Source organism: Giraffa tippelskirchi, chromosome 3 (genome assembly GCF_054371585.1).
Source record: "Giraffa tippelskirchi isolate mGirTip1 chromosome 3, T2T-mGirTip1v1.2.pri, whole genome shotgun sequence".
NCBI classification, from domain to species: Eukaryota; Metazoa; Chordata; class Mammalia; order Artiodactyla; family Giraffidae; genus Giraffa; species Giraffa tippelskirchi.
This window is the reverse complement of record NC_137277.1, coordinates 83,562,057-83,581,194: the sequence shown is the minus strand read 5'-3', so window position 1 is coordinate 83,581,194 and position 19,138 is coordinate 83,562,057. Positions and strand designations below refer to the sequence as shown.

Genomic DNA, 19,138 nt, shown 5'->3' with positions numbered 1-19,138 from the left:
TCTACTCTCCTTTTTCTCTACCAGGTTGCTTCTATCTCCCCGCTCCCCTTTTTCTTCTCGACCCGACTCTGTGAATCTCTTTGTGTGTTCCAGCCAGTGGAGAACAATTAGGGAACTGACTACTGGCTGGATCTGTCTCTCCCCTTTTGATTCTCCCTTTTCTCCTCCTGGCCACCTCTGTCTCCTTCCTCCCTCTTCTCTCCTCTGTGTAAATCCGTGAACATCTCTGAGGGATCCAGACTGTGGAGAGCACACAGGGACGTGATTACTGGCTAGCTTCTTCTCTCCCCTTTTGATTCCCCTCTTCTCCTCCTGGTCACCTCTATCTCCCTTCTCCCTCTTCTCTTCTCCATGTAACTCTCTGTACCTCTCTGGGTGTCCCTCACCGTGAAGAAACTTTTCATCATTAACCTAGATGTTTTATCATTGGTGCTGTATAGATGAAGAAGTCTTGAGGCTACTGTAAGAATAAGACTGAAAACCAGAGGCAGGGGACTTAAGTCCAAATCCTGAGAACACCAGAGAACTCCTGAATCCAGGAAGCATTAATTGATAGGAGCCCATCAAACACCTCCATACCTACACTGAAACCAAGCACCACCCAAGGGCCAACAAGTTCCAGACTAAGATATACCAAGCAAATTCTCCAGCAACACAGGAACATAGCCCTGAGCTTCAATCTACAGGCTGCTCGAAGTCACACCAAACACACTGATATCTCAAAACTCATTACTGGACAATTCATTGCACTCCAGAGAGAATAAATCCAGCTCCACCCACCAGAACACCGACACAAGTTTCCCCAACCAGAAAACCTTGACAAGCCACCCATTCAACCCCACCCACAGCAAGGAATCTCCACAATAAAGAGGAGCCACAAACTGCCAGAATACAGAAAGGCCACCCCAAACACAGCAATATAACTAAGATGAAAAGGCAGAGAAATACCCAGGAGGTAAAGGAACAGGATAAATGCCCTCCAAACCAAACAAAAGAGGGATAGGGAATCTACCTGATAAAGAATTCCAAATAATGATAGTGAAAATGATCCAAAATCTTGAAAACAAATTGGAGTTACAGATAAATAACCTGGAGACAAGGATTGAGAAGGTGCAAGAAAGGTTGAACAAGGACCTAGAAGAAATAAAAAAGAATCCATATATAATAAATAATGCAATCAGTTCAGTTCAGTTCAGTCGCTCAGTCGTGTCCGACTCTTTGTGACCCCATGAATCGCAGCACGCCAGCCCTCCCTGTCCATCACCAACTCCCGGAGTTTAACCAAACCCATGTCCATCGAGTGGGTGATGCCATCCAACCATCTCATCCTCTGTGGTCCCTTTCTCCTCCTGCCCCCAATCCTTCCCAGCATTAGGGTCTTTTCTAATGAGTCAATTCTTCGTATGAGGTGGCCAAAGGATTGGAGTTTTAGCTTCAACATCAGTCCTTCCAATGAACACCCAGGACTGATCTCCTTTAGGATGGGCTGGCTGGATCTCTTTGCAGTCCAAGGGACTCTCAAGAGTCTTCTCCAACACCTCAGTTCAAAAGCATCAATTTTGCGGCGCTCAGCTTTCTTCACCGTCTAACTCTCACATCCATACATGACCACTGGAAAAACCATAGCCTTGACTAGAAGGACCTTTGTTGGCAAAGTAATGTCTCTGCTTTTAAATATGCTATCTAGGTTGGTCATAACCTTCCTTCCAAGGAGTAAGCGTATTTTAATTTCATGGCTGCAATCACCATCAGCAGTGATTTTGGAACCCAAAAAAATAAAGTCTGACACTGTTTCACCATCTATTTCCCATGAAGTGATGGGACCAGATGCCATGATCTTAGTTTTCTGAGCATTGAGCTTTAAGCCAACTTTTTCACTCTCCTCTTTCACCTTCATCAAGAGGCTCTTTAGTTCTTCTTCACTTTCTGCCATAAGGGTGGTGTCATCCGCATATCTGAGGTTAGTGATATTTCTCCCAGCAATCTTGATTCCAGCTTGTGTTTCTTCCAGCCCAGCATTTCTCATGATGTACTCTGCATATAAGTTAAACAAGCAGGGTGACAATATAGAGCCTTGATGTACTCCTTTTCCTATTTGGAACCAGTCTGTTTTTCCATGTCCAGTTCTAACTGTTGCTTCCTGACCTGCATACAAATTTCTCAAGAGGCAGGTCAGATGGTCTGGTATTCCCATTTCTATCAGAATTTTCCACAGTTTATTGTGATCCACACAGTCAAAGGCTTTGGCATCGTCAATAAAACAGAAATAGATGCTTTTCTGGAACTCTCTTGCTTTTTCGATGATCCAGCGGATGTTGGCAATTTGATCTCTGGTTCCTCTGCCTTTTCTGAAACCAGCTTCTACATCTGGAAGTTCACGGTTCACGTATTGCTGAAGCCTGGCTTGGAGAATTTTCAGCATTACTACTAGCGTGTGAGATGAATGCGATTGTGTGGTAGTTTGAGCATTTTTTGGCATTGTCTTTCTTTGGGATTGGAATGAAAACTGACCTTTTTCAGTCCTGTGGCCACTGCTGAGTTTTCCAGATTTGCTGGCATATCGAGTGCAGCACTAGAATAATGCAATAGATGAGATCAAAAACACTCAGGAGGGAACCAACAGTAGAATAACGGAGGCAGAAGATAGGATAAGTGAGGTAGAAGATAGAATGATAGAAATAACTGAAACATAGAGGAAAAAGGAAAAAAGAATTAAAAGAAATGAGAACAACCTCAGAGACCTCTGGGACAATGTTAAATGCACCAACATTCGAATCACAGGAGTCCCAGAAGAAGACAAAAAGAAAGACCATGAGAAAATACTCGAGGAGATAATAGTTGAAAACTTCCCTAAAATGGGGAAGGAAATAATCACCCAAGTCCAAGAAACCCAGAGAGACCCAAACAGGATAAACCCAAGGCAAAACACCCCAAGACACATATCAATCAAGTTAACAAAGTTCAAACACAAAGAACAAATATTAAAAGCAGCAAGGGAAAAACAACAAATAACACACAAGGGGATTCCCATAAGGATAACAGCTGATCTTCAATAGAAACTCTTCAGGCCAGAAGGGAATGGCAGGACATACTTAAAGTGATGAAAGAAAATAATCTATAGCCCTGATTACTGTAACCAGCAAGGATCTCATTAAAATATGAAGGAGAAATCAAAAGCTTTACAGACAAGCAAAAGCTGAAAGAATTCAGCACCACCAAACCAGCTCTCCAACAAATACTAAAGGATCTTCTCTAGACAGGAAACACAGAAAGGGTATATAATCTCAAACCCAAAACAATAAAGTAAATGGCAATGGGATCATACTTATCAATAATTACCTTAAATGTAAATGAGTTGAATGCCCCAACCAAAAGACAAAGACTGGCTGAATGGATACAAAAACAAGACCCTTATATATGTTGTCTACAAGAGACCTACCTCGAAACAAGGGACACATACAGACTGAAAGTGAAGGGCTGGAAAAAGATATTTCATGCAAATAGAGACCAAAAGAAAGCAGGAGTAGCAATACTCATATCAGGTAAAATAGACTTTAAAACAAAGGCTGTGAAAAGAGACAAAGATGGACACTACATAATGATCAAAGGATCAATCCAAGAAGAAGATATAACAATTATAAATATATATGCACCCAACATAGGAGCATTGCAATATGTAAGGGAATTGCTAACAAGTATGAAAGGGGAAATTAACAATAACACAATAATAGTGTGAGACTTTAATACCCTACTCACACCTATGGATAGATCAACTAAACAGAAAATTAACAAGAAAACAAAAACTTTAAATGATACAATAGATCAGTTAGACATAATTGATATCTATAGGACATTTCACCCCAAAACAATGAATTTCACCTTTTTCTCAAGTGCACATGGAACCTTCTCCAGAATAGATCACATCCTGGGCCATAAGTCTAGCCGTGGTAAAGTCAAAAAAATTGAAATCATTCCAAGCATCTTTTCTGACCACAATGCAGTAAGATTACATGTCAATTACAGGAGAAAAACTATTTAAAAATTCCAACATATGGAGGCTAAACAACATGCTGCTGAATAACCAACAAATCACAGAAGAAATAAAAAAAGAAATCAAAATATGCATAGAAATGAATGAAAATGAAAACATAACAACCCCAAACCTATGGGACACTGTAAATGCAGAGCTAAGGGGAAGATTCATAGCAATACAGGCTTAACTCAATAAACAAGAAAAAAGTCAAATAAATAACCTAACTCTACACCTAAAGCAACTAGAAAAGGAAGAAATGAAGAACCCCAGGGTTAGTAGAAGGAAAGAAATCTTAAAAATTAGGGCAGAAATAAATGCGAAAGAAACAAAAGAGACCATAGCAAAAATCAACAAAGCCAAAAGCTGGTTCTTTGAGAAGATAAATAAAATTGACAAGCCATTAGCCAGACTCATCAAGAAAAAAAGGGAGAAGAATCAAATCAACAAAATTAGAAACGAAAATGGAGAGATCACAACAGACAACACAGAAATAAAAGGATCATAAGAGACTATTATCAACAACTATATGCAAATAAAATGGACAACTTGGAAGAAATGGATAAATTCTTAGAAAAGTACAACTTTTCAAATTGAACCACGAAGAAATAGAAAATCTTAACAGACCCATCACAAGTGCAGAAATTGAAACTGTAATCAGAAATCTTCCAACCAACAAAAGCTCAGGACCAGGTGGCTTCACAGCTGAATTCCACCAAAAATTTAGAGAAGAGCTAACACCTATCCTACTAAAACTCTTCCAGAAAATTGCAGAGGAAGGTAAACTTCTAAACTCATTCTATGAGGCCACCATCACCCTAATACCAAAACCTGACAAAGATGCCACAAAAAAGGAAAACTACAGGCCAATATCACTGATGAACATAGATGCAAAAATCCTTAACAAAATTCTAGCAAACAGAATCCGATAACATATTAAAAAGATCATACATCATGACCAAATAATCCCAGGGATGCAAGGATTCTTCAATATCCGCAAATCAATCAATATAATACACCACATTAACAAATTGAAAGATAAAAACCATATGATTATCTCTATAGATGCAGAGAAAGCCTTGGACAAAATTCAACATACATTTATGACAAAAACCCTCCAGAAAGCAGAAATAGAAGGAACATACCTCAACATAATAAAACCTATATATGACAAACCCACGGCAAACATTATCCTCAATGGTGAAAAATTGAAAGCATTTCCCCTAAAGTCAGGAACAAGACAAGGGTGCCCACTCTCACCACTACTATTCAACATAGTTTTGGAAGTTTTGGCCACAGCAATCAGAGCAGAAAAAGAAATAAAAGGACTACAGATTGGAAAAGAAGAAGTAAAACTCTCACTGTTTGCAGATGACATGATCCGCTACATAGAAAACCCTAAAGACTCCACCAGAAAATTACTAGAGCTAATCAATCAATATAGTAAAGTTGCAGGATATAAAATTAACACACATAAATCCCTTGCATTCCTATACACTAGCAATGAGAAACCAGAAAGAGAAATTAAAGAAACAATTCCATTCATCATCACAATGAAAAGAATAAAATACTTAGGAATATATCTACCCAAAGAAAAAAGACCTATATATAGAAAACTATAAAACACTGGTGAAAGAAATCAAAGAGGACACAAATAGATGGAGAAATATACCATGTTCATGGATCGGAGGACTCAATATAGTGAAAATGAGTATACTACCCAAAGCAATCTAGATTCAATGCAATCCCTATCAAGCTACCAACAGTATTTTTCAGAGAACTGGAACAAATAATTTCACAATTCGTATGGAAATACAAAAAACCTCAAATAGCCAAAGCAATCTTGAGAAAGAAGAATGGAACTGGTGGAATCAACCTGCCTGACTTCAGGCTCTACTACAAAGCCACAGTCATCAAGACAGTATGGTACTGGCACAAAGACAGAAATATAGATCAATGGAACAAAATAGAAAGCCCAGAGATAAATCCACGCACCTATGGACACCTTATCTTTGACAAAGGAGGCAAGAATATACAATGGAGAAAAGACAATCTCTTTAACAAGTGGTGCTGGGAAAACTGGTCTACCACTTGTAAAAGAATGAAACTAGAACACTCTCTAACACCATACACAAAAATAAACTCAAAATGGGTTAAAGATCTAAACATAAGACCAGAAACTATAAAACTCCTAGAGGAAAACATAGGCAAAACACTCTCCGACATAAATCACAGCAGGATCCTCCATGACCCACCTCCCAGAATATTGGAAATAAAAGCAAAAATAAACAAATGGGACCTAATTAAAATTAAAAGCTTTTGCACAACAAAGAAAACTATAAGCAAGGTGAAAAGACAGCCTTCAGAATGGGAGAAAATAATAGCAAACGAAGCAACTGACAAAGAATTAATCTTGAAAATACACAAGCAACTCCTGCAGCTCAATTTAAGAAAAATAAACGATCTAATCAAAAAATGGGCCAAAGAACTAAACAGACATTTCTCCAAAGAAGACATACAGGTGGCTAACAAACACATGAAAAGATGCTCAACATCACTCATTATCAGAGAAATGCAAATCAAAACCACAATGAGGTACCATTTCACACCAGTCAGAATGGCTGCTATCCAAAAGTCTACAAGCAATAAAGCTGGAGACGGTGTGGAGAAAAGGGAACCCTCTTACACTGTTGGTGGGAATGCAAACTAGTACAGCCACTATGGAGAACAGTGTGGAGATTCCTGAAAAAACTGGAAATAGAACTGCGATATGACCCAGCAATCCCACTCTGGGCATACACACCGAGGAAACCATAATTGAAAGAGACACATGTATCCCAATGTTCATCACAGCAGTGTTTATAATAGCCAGGACATGAAAGCAATCTATATGTCCATCAGCAGACGAATGGATAAGGAAGCTGTGGTACATATATACAACGGAATATTACTCAGCCTTTAAAAAGAATACATTCGAATCAGTTCTAATGAGGTGGATGAAACTGGAGCCTTTTATACAGAGTGAAGTAAGCCAGAAAGAAAAACACCAATACAGTATACTAATGCGTATATATGGAATTTAGTAAATCAGTAAAGATAACCCTGTATGTGAGACAGCAAAAGAGACACAGATGTATAGAACAGTCTTTTGGACTCTATGGGAGAGGATGAGGGCAGGATGATATGGGAGAATGGCATTGAAGCATATAGATTATCATATGTGAAATGAATCGCCAGTCCAGGTTCGATGCATGATACAGGGTGCTCAGGGCTGGTGCACTGGGATGACCCAGAGGGATGGGATGGGGAGGGAGGTGGGCCGAGGGGTTCTGGAAGGGGAACACATGTACACCCATGGTGGACTCATGTCAATATATGGCAAAACTAACACAATATTGTAAAGTAAAAAATAGATAAATAAATAAATTTTAAAAAAAAGAACTTCATTTCTTTTTATGGCTGAATAATATTCCACTGTATGTATACATCACATTTGGTTTATTCATCTTGCTGTTGGACACTTTGATTGTGTCCACCCACTTCCTTTAATTTTGATTATATTATCCAATTATGCTTATCAAATGGAGAAGGCAATGGCAATCCACTCTAGTACTCTTGCCTGGAAAATCCTATGGACGGAGGAGCCTGGTAGGCTGCAGTCCTTAGGGTCGCTAAGAGTCGGACATGGCTGAGTGGCTTCACTTTCCCTTTTCGCTTTCATGCATTGGAGAAGGAAATGGCAACCCACTCCAGTGTTCTCGCCTGGAGAATCCCAGGGATGGGGTAGCCTGGTGGGCTGCCATCTATGGGGTCACACAGAGTCAGACACAACTAAAGCAACTTAGCAGCAGAAGCAGCAGCATGCTTATCAAAACTCTCAGAAAAACAGATGCTACCTAATTTAAAAGGCAGTGCAGTGTAATGCTGATGAACTTGAGTTCTAGTGTGAGAATTGTGTTCAAGTCCCATGATCTTTCCTATCAAATGCTCGGTTTTATGCTTACCTTAGGTAAGTCAACATCACCTCTCTGAACCTTAATTTTTTTCAGTTTAAAAATGGGAATAATAATTTTTATTCTATTGAGTTCTCATGAGACTTAAACACAATAACATAAAGCACTTTGCATATTTTCTGCATATAGTTAGCATTCAATAAATATGAGCTGTTTTTTATTTCTTAATGGAAATATGACAGGTGAACATCTTTCACAATACGGGGTTTAGAGCAGATAGTCAAAGAACAATAAAGAAGGACCTCAGTGATGAAAAGTTTGGGAACTATTGAGGCTTGCTGGTCTCTAAGCTTATTTCTAAGCTCTAAATGTCTATAAATTTGTTCAGTTTTCAGCTCGGTTCCAATGATCTAGAGGGAGAAATAAAATGCCTTAAAAATTAGAGAGGCATGTTCTATTGCATCACTGACTCCTCTGCAGCTGCCTTTAGGGTATGATTTAGAGGCCACAGACATACATATTGCTTTACAATTAACAGCATTAAAACAAGTTCATGAATGCCCATCTATTCATGTGGTACTTTCCAAGAACTGTTTGCGGATTATATTAGGAATTTTTTAAGTGCCATGGTCTGTGATTCAGAAATCAAACCTGTATTTTATAAAAGGTTGATTGAAATATACATTGTCATCCTTGGAAATAAGAAATATTCACTAACTAGTCATAGCAGAGGTGGCTAAGTCTACCACCATCCATCCTTCTCCTTTCATGGCATTGTTGCAGCCCGGGACTCATTTTTCTACCTCCTGTTTCTAGGAGGGACCATACCATTGGTTCTTTCCAGTGAAATGTAAGCTAAAGCGATGTGTTACTTCAAAGCTAAGGCAGATAAGAAGAGGATGAAACTTCTCTGACCTTTCTCTCCAGCTTCCCTCCTCTTGTCAGGATACAGAACCACAGGATGAAATCACTTAGCAGAGGAAGGCCACTCACCTGTATTAAATGTTAAATGAATGAAAAATAAATTTCCAGTGTGTTAAGACAATGAAATTGTGGAGTTTTTTATCTGACCATTAGGATTACCCTAACTACACACTACTAGTTAGTCATAAAGAATGATTCAAATGTCAGAGAATCACTGACAACTGTGAGTAAATTGCATTTTCCTTTTAGAACTTTTAACCTTCTTTGACATTCAAATATCCATTCATTTAACACTGTGTTAATTACTTAAAGTTAGCTCAAAGTCTGTCCTCTCGAGGGGCTGATAATCTCCTTTGGGTGAAAAAACATAAAAAATTAAGGAATCATACAAAGCAAAATTGATGAAAATAAAATGAGTAGAAAAGAAAATAATTCTGCAGGAATTCAGAGAAGGACTGGTTTACTAGGGAAAATCTGTAAAGGATGCCTGGACTCTGTGAGCACCTTGAAAATGGGGTAGGATTTAGAGAGAGAGATGATAGTATGGATATTCAAAATGGAGGTAACAGGGTTAAAAAGTGCATGAAAATAGGAGTGAACAAAGATATATTTAGAGGACAATAAGAATACGGGATTACAACAGTTAAGATGATGCAATTGATATTATTTAATATCCATTTAAAAATATTTATTGATCATATGGTACAGACACTAAGCTAAGCACTGAAGAGTTAGAGAGTCTCTGCTTTCACAGAATTTATAGTCTATCAGCATAGACAGCTCTAGATTCAATTTGTATCTCCTCCAATTACAAGCCCTTTGGACATGAGTTACTTAACTTTTTGTAATTCTTGGTTTTCTTGTCTATATAATGAGGATGATAACAGCCCTACAAGGATGTTATGAGGAGTAAATGAGGTGATGAATTTGAGGCATTTAGCATAGTGCCTCACACATATAAACTCTCAATAAATGTTAGCTATTGTTGCTTGGTTTGATGGTGGTGTTAGCGGTGCTAATAGCAGTAGAACTATTTTGACAGGAGCAGAGAGATTATGTTGGCAATAGTGGTGGCTAGGTTAGAAAATGGAGTTTTGACTGAATTCATAAAAAGTCTCCTGAATGTCAGATCAAAGACTTTGGATTTGATTTTTAGATAATGGACAACCCTTGAGGATCTGAGCAAGGAAGTAAAATGGCAACACTAAAGAGAATGGATTTGGATTGGTATAGAAAAAGAACAAAGGCAAAGAAGTCTATTAGGATATCTATTAGGACAAGAGTAGTGAAAATGGTTAATAGAAAGCTCAAGGACAACTCTACGTTTTTCAAACTGAAAAGAGATGACAGCATGATGGAATAGGGTGGGAGAATAAGTTTGATTTTAGAAACTGTTGAGCTTGAAGAAATAATAAAACATTCAGTTGAAATATTATTCATCAGATAGTTGGCTATATGGATTTGAAGTTTGGAAGAAGTAAAGAATTGGAAATACAGCTTTGTGAATTATTTAAATAGACCTGATAGCCAAATGGAAGACTTCACCAAAACAGAGAATATATGGATTAAAGGTTGAAATCCAATTAAATCTTTGGAAAGGTCCCCAGTGAAACACAGGAGGAGAAAGAAGAACCAGCATAAAAGAGATCAATATAGCAAGAAAATCACCATCACAGAGGTCAAGGGAAGAGAAATTTTCAGGAGGGTAGAAGTGGACACTTCTATCATTTCACTCAGCTTTCAAATGGAGAAGAGTCCAGCTGAAGTCAAATGCATAGGTTCCTCTGGCTGGTGGTGCTGCTTTCAGGGCCTCCTTGTGTAAATGGTACTCTAATGAGAAAACCAAATATAAATAAAATAAAACATAACTAGGGATAGAGCAGCCTGTGATCTATCTAGCCCCACCTTAGGAGAAGGTCTGAGAAAGAGGCTGGAAGGGATTTGTGCAGAGAATTAAGGATAAGAGTGAAAAAAGATGGACTTTGGTTATAAATAAAAGGGTTATACTGAGTTTGTGAATTTGAGAATTTTGTAAGTAATCTGTACCTGTTGTTTTTGCCACCACTGTGTGTGGGTCAGAAAAAATAAACTGTTCATTCAAGAATCTACATTGCCTAACCTATATTACTTGGTAGCCAGTACTGTATCAAAGGAAAACCATAGGCTGGAAATGATAGAGCTTTTGTGAATTAGCTTCGCTGAGGAGCAGCTGTGGAAGCTTGCTACCTAGATCATTCTTTCTACCCCTTATGAAAAGGAAAGACAAGCTTACCTAAGCAAATTAGCTTAGGACAGTGGTGCTTAAACTTTAGTGTGCATCAGAATCACCTGGAGGACTTGTGAAAAGGCAGACTGCTGAGCCTTACTCATCAGAGTTTCTGACATAGTAGGTATAGGGTGAGCCCTAAGAACATGCCTTTCTAACACTGTACCAGGTAGTGCTACAGCTGGTCCAGGGACCACATTTTGAGGATAACTGGCTTAGGTAGAAGAAGGAGACCACATCTATGGTTGCAGAGAAGTTAGGGAAAATGAAGACAGGAAAAATCACTCATTGGCTTTGGTAATTGCCTTTTGATAACTTTTGAGATGGCTTTTACTAGCTATTAGTTATGAAACTAACAAAGAGCTTCCAGTATATAGTTAGTGAAGAAATGGAAGTAACATGTGTATACCATTGTTCAGTAAATGTTTCACACTGGGTAACACAATTCTGGTGGGAAATTTAAAAACATGTTATCTTTTGAGCAAAACTGAATATGTCATTCATTCATTCAACTTATTTATTATGTATCTAATATGCACAGGCACTGTGTTAGACTCTGGGTCACAATAGACATTGTCCATGATATCTCACTTAACTTACAGTTAGGGAGGATTTAGAAAAGAAAATATGCAAATGCAAACCCATATGATAAGTACAGAGATAAGGGAACTCATAGCAGCAGTATCAAAATAGCAAGATTCAGGGAAACTTCCTAGAAAATAAAAACTAAACTGAGCATTAAAGAAATGCAGAAATATCCACATGAAAGCTAGGGGACCAGAGTGGGGAGAAAGGCAGAGGGAACAAGAAGTGCAATAATCCAGAGTCAAGACAGAGAATGCCAAGTTAAGGTAATGCCAAAATAATTCAAGATGGTTAAAGTACTAGGCATAGGACATGAATAAAGCTAAAGCTGAGCACAAATCCTTAGAGAATCATGGTGGTTTAGTCGCTAAGTTGTGTCCGACTCTTGTGACCCTATGGATGATAGCCCACCAGGCTCCTCTGTTCATGGGAATCTCCAGGCAAGAATACTGGAGTAGGTTGCCATTTTCTTCTCCAGGAGATCTTTCCAACCCAGGGATCGAACCCTGGTCTCCTCCCATAGGAGCATCATGGACCCTGTCAAAATATCTTGAACTTCATATGAAGAGCAATGGGGAGTCATTAAAGAGTTTTTTTTTTAACAAAAGGTTTTTTAAATATATAATTCACATATCACATGACTCACCTATTTACACAATTTAATGGGTTTTAGTGTATTCACAGAGTTGTCCAACCATCAGCACAATCAATTTTAGAATGTTTTCATCACCTTCCAAAGAAACCCCATACCCATTAGTAGTCAGTCCCCATTTCCTGCAAATCTCCCGGTCCTAGGCACCCACCAACCTATGTTCTGTTTCTGTAATCACACAACATGTGGTCTTTCACTGAAGAGTTTCAAGCCAATGAGTGGTATCATTAGATATGAGATATAGAAAGATCTATCTGTCTGACATATGCAGCCTGGATTGGATTGGAGGGGAGGATGGTGAGCCTAGAAGCAGAGAGACCTATTAGGGAGTTGCAGAAGGAGTCAGACCAAGGAAGTGTTTGTGGGGATAGAGAGATGAAGATGGACTCAAGAGATATTTAAGAGGTAGTATTGGCTGGGCTTGGTAATTAATGTGATGTGGTATATGAGGAGTAGCTTCCCAGGTGGCGCTAGTGGTAAAGAAATCACCTGCCAATGAAGGAGACATAAGAGACCTGGGTTCGTTCCCTGGGTTGAGAAGATCCCCTGGAGAAAGGCATGGCAACCCACTCCAGTATTCTTGCCTGGAGAATCCCATGATCAGAGGAGCTTGGCTGGCTACGGTTCATAGTGTCGCAAAGAGTCGAACTAAAGCAACTTAACACGCATGCATGCAGGCATATGAGGGGTAGTAGGCAGAAAAAGATGGCTCTCAAGTGTCATCCCTAATGGTGGGTTGATGGTGGCACTTGCCACTGAGATGGGATCAGGAAGATCAGATCTGTGATGAGATGGAAAAGATAATGAGTCAGTGTCATGATATGATACACCACTGCCCACCATTAGGATGGTATCAGCATGTCATAAACATGGAGATATAGATTCTTAAGAAAAGAGGAAGAATGTATTATTTTTTAATCTTTCTAAAGCCCCAGAAAGACCAAAGCAACTTATATACAGATTTCATACTAATTCAATAAGATTAAAAGTTTATTTAAATTTTAATAGAAGTATGCTGGTATCAAAGGGGAAAACTTAACTTCTTTGCCATGAATAATTTTGCTGCATCAATAACCTGTCACCTTTCAAAATCATAACTATGGGACCTACAGGACACAATGGGCTTTGTGAGGCCATAGAATGTATTCCCCTGAACCTGGTGAGGAATTCACCTGAATTAAAAGAAATAGGGATTGATTACAGAGTCAATTTTCAATTACCTGTACTAATAGAGTAGTGGTGTGCGTAATCCCAAACTGTAGTTAACCAAAAACCACTTATATTTGCTTTTGGATTGCATTATTTAAGCTATTTATAGCAGTTGGGATTCTACCTACATTTTTCTTTTGTGATTACTAGCATTAATTTGCACCCTCTGACTTCACACTAATTTTTGGCAAATGGAAGTGGCCTAAATATGATAAGTGAGAAGGATATATCACTTGGGGATTTTATATACCCCACACAGCATCTACAAATTTGATAATTCACACTATAGATTTTTTTAAAGGTCTGTGAGGATAGAGATTACAAATCTCCCTTGATATCCCACTTCTCAATTTAAGAACATTTGCCAATGGGAAATGATTTTCCAATGCTAATCTCAATCCTTTTGCTAAAATACAAACTGATCTTTCCTTCTTTCCTCAATGGGCAAAAAAATAAACAGGCTCTGTCCTCCATGGACTTAACTCTGATAATGCTGAAAAACTTCTCTTGCGTCTTTTCTTTCTTAAGCAGAACCAGTACCATTCTATTTGTTGTCCTGATTTTTTAGCCAATCGCTAGCTGCTCCCAGAAATCGAAGATCATTTAAAAAACCCCAAAGAACACAATATTTCCTAAGAAAAAAAATCATCTGCATTTTGTCAATAAAAACCAGAGATTGTACAATAAGAAACCAGTTAAGAAATTTTATCTCGATTTTTTTCAATTAAGAAGTAATACATATTCACTCTGCTATATTTAAAATGAATAGTCAACAAGGACCTACTTTATAGCACAGGGAACTCTGCTCGATATTCTGTAACAACATAATTGGAAAAGGAATTTGTAAAGAATAGATACATGTATATGTATAACTGAATCACTTTGTTGTATACTTGAAGCTAATACAACATTATTAATTAACTATAATATAAACTAAAAAGTTGAAAAAAATTTCAACGTGACAGTCACACAAAAAGAAGTAATATATGTTTATTAGAGGAAAAAAAGAAGCATAAAGAAGAAAATTTAAAGCATCTATGATTCTACCAGCTGGTGGTAACCACTGGATCATGGAATCATCCAATTTCCACTGCAGCCCTCAGTTCCTGAAAGAAATACGGAGGGCTGGCAAAAACACTTTATGCAGTATTACAATCTTCTCAGCATCACAATTTTTAAAAGCTATACCCTCATTTAGGATCTTTAAACCTGATGACCTAGATACAATCTTATGGAAACCTTGAGTCCAACGTCTACACTAAAAGCAGATGGGAAGCTTCCTCAGTCCAGGGTCATTTCCTCTATGCACACAGCCTAGTCTCAGTCCTTATACCTGACGCTCTAGGTGTCATCCATTGATCAGCTACAGTGGCATCACCTAGAAGCTCATAGAACTGCAGAATTTTAGGCCCCACCCCAGACCTACTGAATCAGAATCTTTGTTTGGTCAAGATCCCCAGATGCAACCACATTCTGAGTCATTGGTACTGCTGCTCAGTTGAGATGCATTGCTAGAGTTTATCAATTGACTGGTAAGTAAATATGTGCTTGTGTTTAGTTGCTTCAGTTGTGTCTGACTCTTTGTGACCCCATGGACAGCAGCCCACCAGGCTCCTCTGTCCATGGGATTCTCTAGGCAAGAATACTGGAGTGGGTTGCCAAGCCCTCCTCCCAGGGATTTTCCCCATCCAGGGACTGAACCTGCGTCTCCTGCTTCTCCTGGATTGCAGGCAGATTATTTACCACCACAAGCAAAGAAGAGCACAAGAAGAACATGACAAAGAGAAGAAGAGAAATTCTTCACGAGGCTTAGAGCTTAGCTGCTCTGGCGGCTTTGCCCTGGGCACATGTAGGAGGCATCCATAGTCTTATTGTACCAACTAAATTTCAGAAAATGGAAAAACAAATTCAAGATTAAGTCACAGTCCATAGCAACTGCTTTAAATTCTTTGTTCCTTCAAGAATAATATATTGAAGAATAACCATTTGGCACTAGGGCCCAATACACATCCTCTTGGGGACTTCCCTGGTAGTCCAGTTGTTAAGACTCCACACTCCCAATGCAGGGGCATAGGTATGGGATTGATTCTGGGCATGTGGCAAGGCCAAAAAAAAACCCCACAAAACACAAAGAACCAAACATCCTCTTGCCTTTAATTTAGACGCCCTGTGGGGTAGGGATAGAGAAATGGCTTTGGGGTATGGAGGGGGTCTTGGGCACCCCTAGAGGCTAATAAAAGGATATATATGCTCAGTTTTCTCCGTTCTTGTGTCATCCTTGTAAAACTGTAACACAGTGGTTCCATCTATCAGGGGTTTGCAATTAAGAACACGAGAAGGGATAGCTGGGGAGTTCGGGATGGACATGTACACACTGCTTTAATTAAAATGGATAACCAACAAAGACCTACTGTATAGCACATGGAACTCTGCTCAATGTTATATGGCAGCCTGGATGGGAGGGGGTTTTGGGGAAAATGGATACATATATATGTATGGCTGAGTACTTCGCTGTTCACCTGAAACTATATTAACAACATTGTTTGTTAATTTGCTATACCCCAATACAAAATAAATTTTTTTTTAAAAAGAAGCATAGTTTCAACAGCTCCATATCTACCTTTAGTCCACTTCACTGCTATCCATCCTTTTGCTTCCTTCTTCCCACACTATGCAAATTAAATTACTCTTTGCAAATTCCTTCCCTCTTCCTTTGTTCTTTTCTATACTTCTCTGTTTTCTTACAACAATAGCAGCAAGCACAACAAGATTTATTTAGGCAGGAAACAGAAAAAACTGTGTGTTGGGAGGGGCAGGAAGGTTGGAAAGAGAAAAGGGTAAAAAAACTCTTATTCACACACACATATGCACACAATTATGATTTTTTTCTTCAAAACTTGGGTCATACCATTCAGATTGTTTTACATCCATTTTTCACTTAATACCTTATGAGCATTTCCCTAGGTCAGTAAATAGTCCTATAAAACATACTTAACAGCTTCAGGTGAAAGAGGAGGATGAAAAAGCTGGTTCAAAATTCAACATTAAGAAAACTGAGATTATGGCATCCAGTCCCATCATTTCATGGCAAATAGATGGGGAAAAAGTGGAAACAGTGACAGATTTTATTTTCTTGGGCTCCAAAATCACTGTGAACAGTAACTGTGGCCATAAAATTAAAAGACACTTGTTCCTTGGAAGGAAAGCTATGAGAAATCTAGACAACATATTCAAAAGCAGAGACATCACTTTGCCAACAAAGATCTGTATAGTCAAGGCTATGTTTTTTTCAGTAGTCATGTATGGATGTTTGTGGTTCCAAACATTCTTTATTTGGAAGCCTACAGAGTGATTAAATTGTCAGTATGTGATCTTTGTGTGCACAAAACCATTAATAACAACAACAATAGTCATCCTTTATGGAGGATGAACTATGTGCCAAGTACTGTGCTGAGCACTTTACAACCTGCAGTAGTTATCTATTGCTGTATAATAAAATACTCCAAAATTTAACATCTTAAAGTAACAAATATTGTCTCATGGTTTTGGTGGGTCAGGAATCTTGGTGTCACTTAGTGCCTTTTGTAAGGCTAAAATCAAGCCTTTTTTAAGGCTAAAATCAAGATATTCTCAGTTGAACCTTAAGGCTCAACTGAGAAGATCGACATTCAAATTCACTCATGTAGTTGTTGGCAAAAATTAGTTCATTCCAGACTGTTGGTCCAAAGGCCTTAGTTCCTAGGTGGTTGATGGCACTGAGTCTCTTGTAAGGCAGCTCACAACATGAAAGCTAACTACCATTAAAGTGAGCAAGTAGGGCAAGCAAGACAGAAGTCAGAGTCTTTGTCTGTAAGTGAATCTTGGAGGTGACAGCGTCTCTTTTGCCACGTTCCGCATACTAGAAGGGAGTCACTAGCTTCAGTCCATACCCAGGAGGAGTACTTGAATCCCAGGAGGTGAGAATCACTGGGAACTAGCTTAGAGCATGCCTTCCACACAACCACTATCTCATTAACTCAAATAACACTTCTTTGAAGTAGATATTGTTAATCCCCACTTACAGATAAGGAAACAGGCGCTCACAGTCAGTAATAGAGAGTCTGAGAGTCAAATCACTTCAACGCACATACGCTTGTTCCTGCACTGTCAGTCGGACACTATCTGTAAAGATTGTGAGGTCCTAGAAATAGTTTAGTAGCAATTTGAGTCATGTCTTAGCCTCTTTGGTTTATTCTTGGCATTCTTGTTTTTTTCTCACTTTCTGTCTTCTTGTATTTAAGTGAAATTGCTTAGCTTACACTAATAAGAGGACAGCACAACCTGATGGGGTTAGGTTAGAGATGGAAGATCCAGGGTTGTTTTTGAGTTCGGGTAAAAATTAACTAGTTTCTAAATCTCCATCAAGAATTCTTATATATCTTTTCCCATTCCTGGCCTACATTGCATATTAGCATTGAAGATGAGCTATAAAATAAATATCATTGGGGGAAAATCCCCATGGTCAGGAATTAAACACACATGCATAATCCTTGACACGTTCTCTAGAAGATGTCTATTCATTTTCTCTAACCAGTGGAGCTATAAATCTGGCCTGCACTCGGCACACTCTATGTGTTTTGCTTTATGAAGGCATAAATCACCAAGATACAATTTGTGTTTGATTTTTTGGACACTTAATTTGCTTAAATGTTTAGCAGTTCATAGATGTAAATTGTGCTGGGCATAGTTCCAAGTGGAATAAGCTGAGCGCAAGAAAGCTATACATATAAGGATGTAATTCAGAAGAAAAATCATCTCAGCTAGTCAAGTTAGTCCTCTTTATAAGTTACTTATAAATAACTTTCCTCCATAGGCAATATAAACACTTAGTAAATACTTCTAGAGGAGGGAGCACTGTAGTAAATTTAAAGAAACCTCACACTTAATATGCTTCCATATGTTGGTAAGGGTGTAATGTGCAGGGGATGTACCATGCATGTCTGATCTGATACAGAGACCATATCGATTGATTATTGTTGAATATTGTCAGAATGCCTCATTGACAATCAGGCATGGATTTTAACCCTGTCAGCCACTAACTAAACGTGTGAGCTTACGCAAGTCATTTAACTTCTCTGTAGCTCAGTTTTCTCATTTGAAAATGAGGGGCTGGATTAAATAATCTCTTAATTCCTTTCCAGTTCTAAAATTTTATCACTCTAAATACTTTCTGAGAATCTACACAACACCCACCTCATGCCATGGAGAAGACAAAGGAAAACAGGAAGGAGCTTGGAGGCCAAATGCAGGAACTTTTGGAAACTAAATACCAATAGAAGAGCTTCTTAACTGTTTGAGTGTAATACACAGAGAAATTGATATAAATTGATAGAGGCTGGTGTTTTCCAAAGTGTGCAGAATATGCCTCTGGGCAGGAATGCCTGAAAGCAGCTCTTGGGGCTGCCTGAGAATGTCCAGCAGTGAGGCAGCTGGGATTCTCCAAGGATGAGGCCATGCCTGAGCATGGGAATGAAGGTTTC

The 19,138-nt window shown here is 38.6% G+C and overlaps 1 protein-coding gene across 28 annotated transcripts in view; it reads right to left on the bottom strand.

The window, feature by feature from the left end:
• Window positions 1–19,138, bottom strand: part of LOC145543551 (uncharacterized) — a 570,959-nt gene that overhangs the window by 282,768 nt on the left and 269,053 nt on the right. For 20 of the 28 annotated variants that reach the window (XR_014080849.1, XR_014080843.1, XR_014080817.1 and 17 more), the window contains one exon: window positions 8,899–8,976. The exons of 6 other annotated variants lie outside the window; for them this stretch is intronic. The gene's annotated coding sequence lies outside the window, so the exon portion shown is untranslated. Of the gene's footprint in view, window positions 1–1,012; window positions 1,135–8,898; window positions 8,977–19,138 lie in introns of all 28 variants that reach the window. 2 more of the 28 variants (XR_014080850.1, XR_014080848.1) reach the window with 1 other exon arrangement.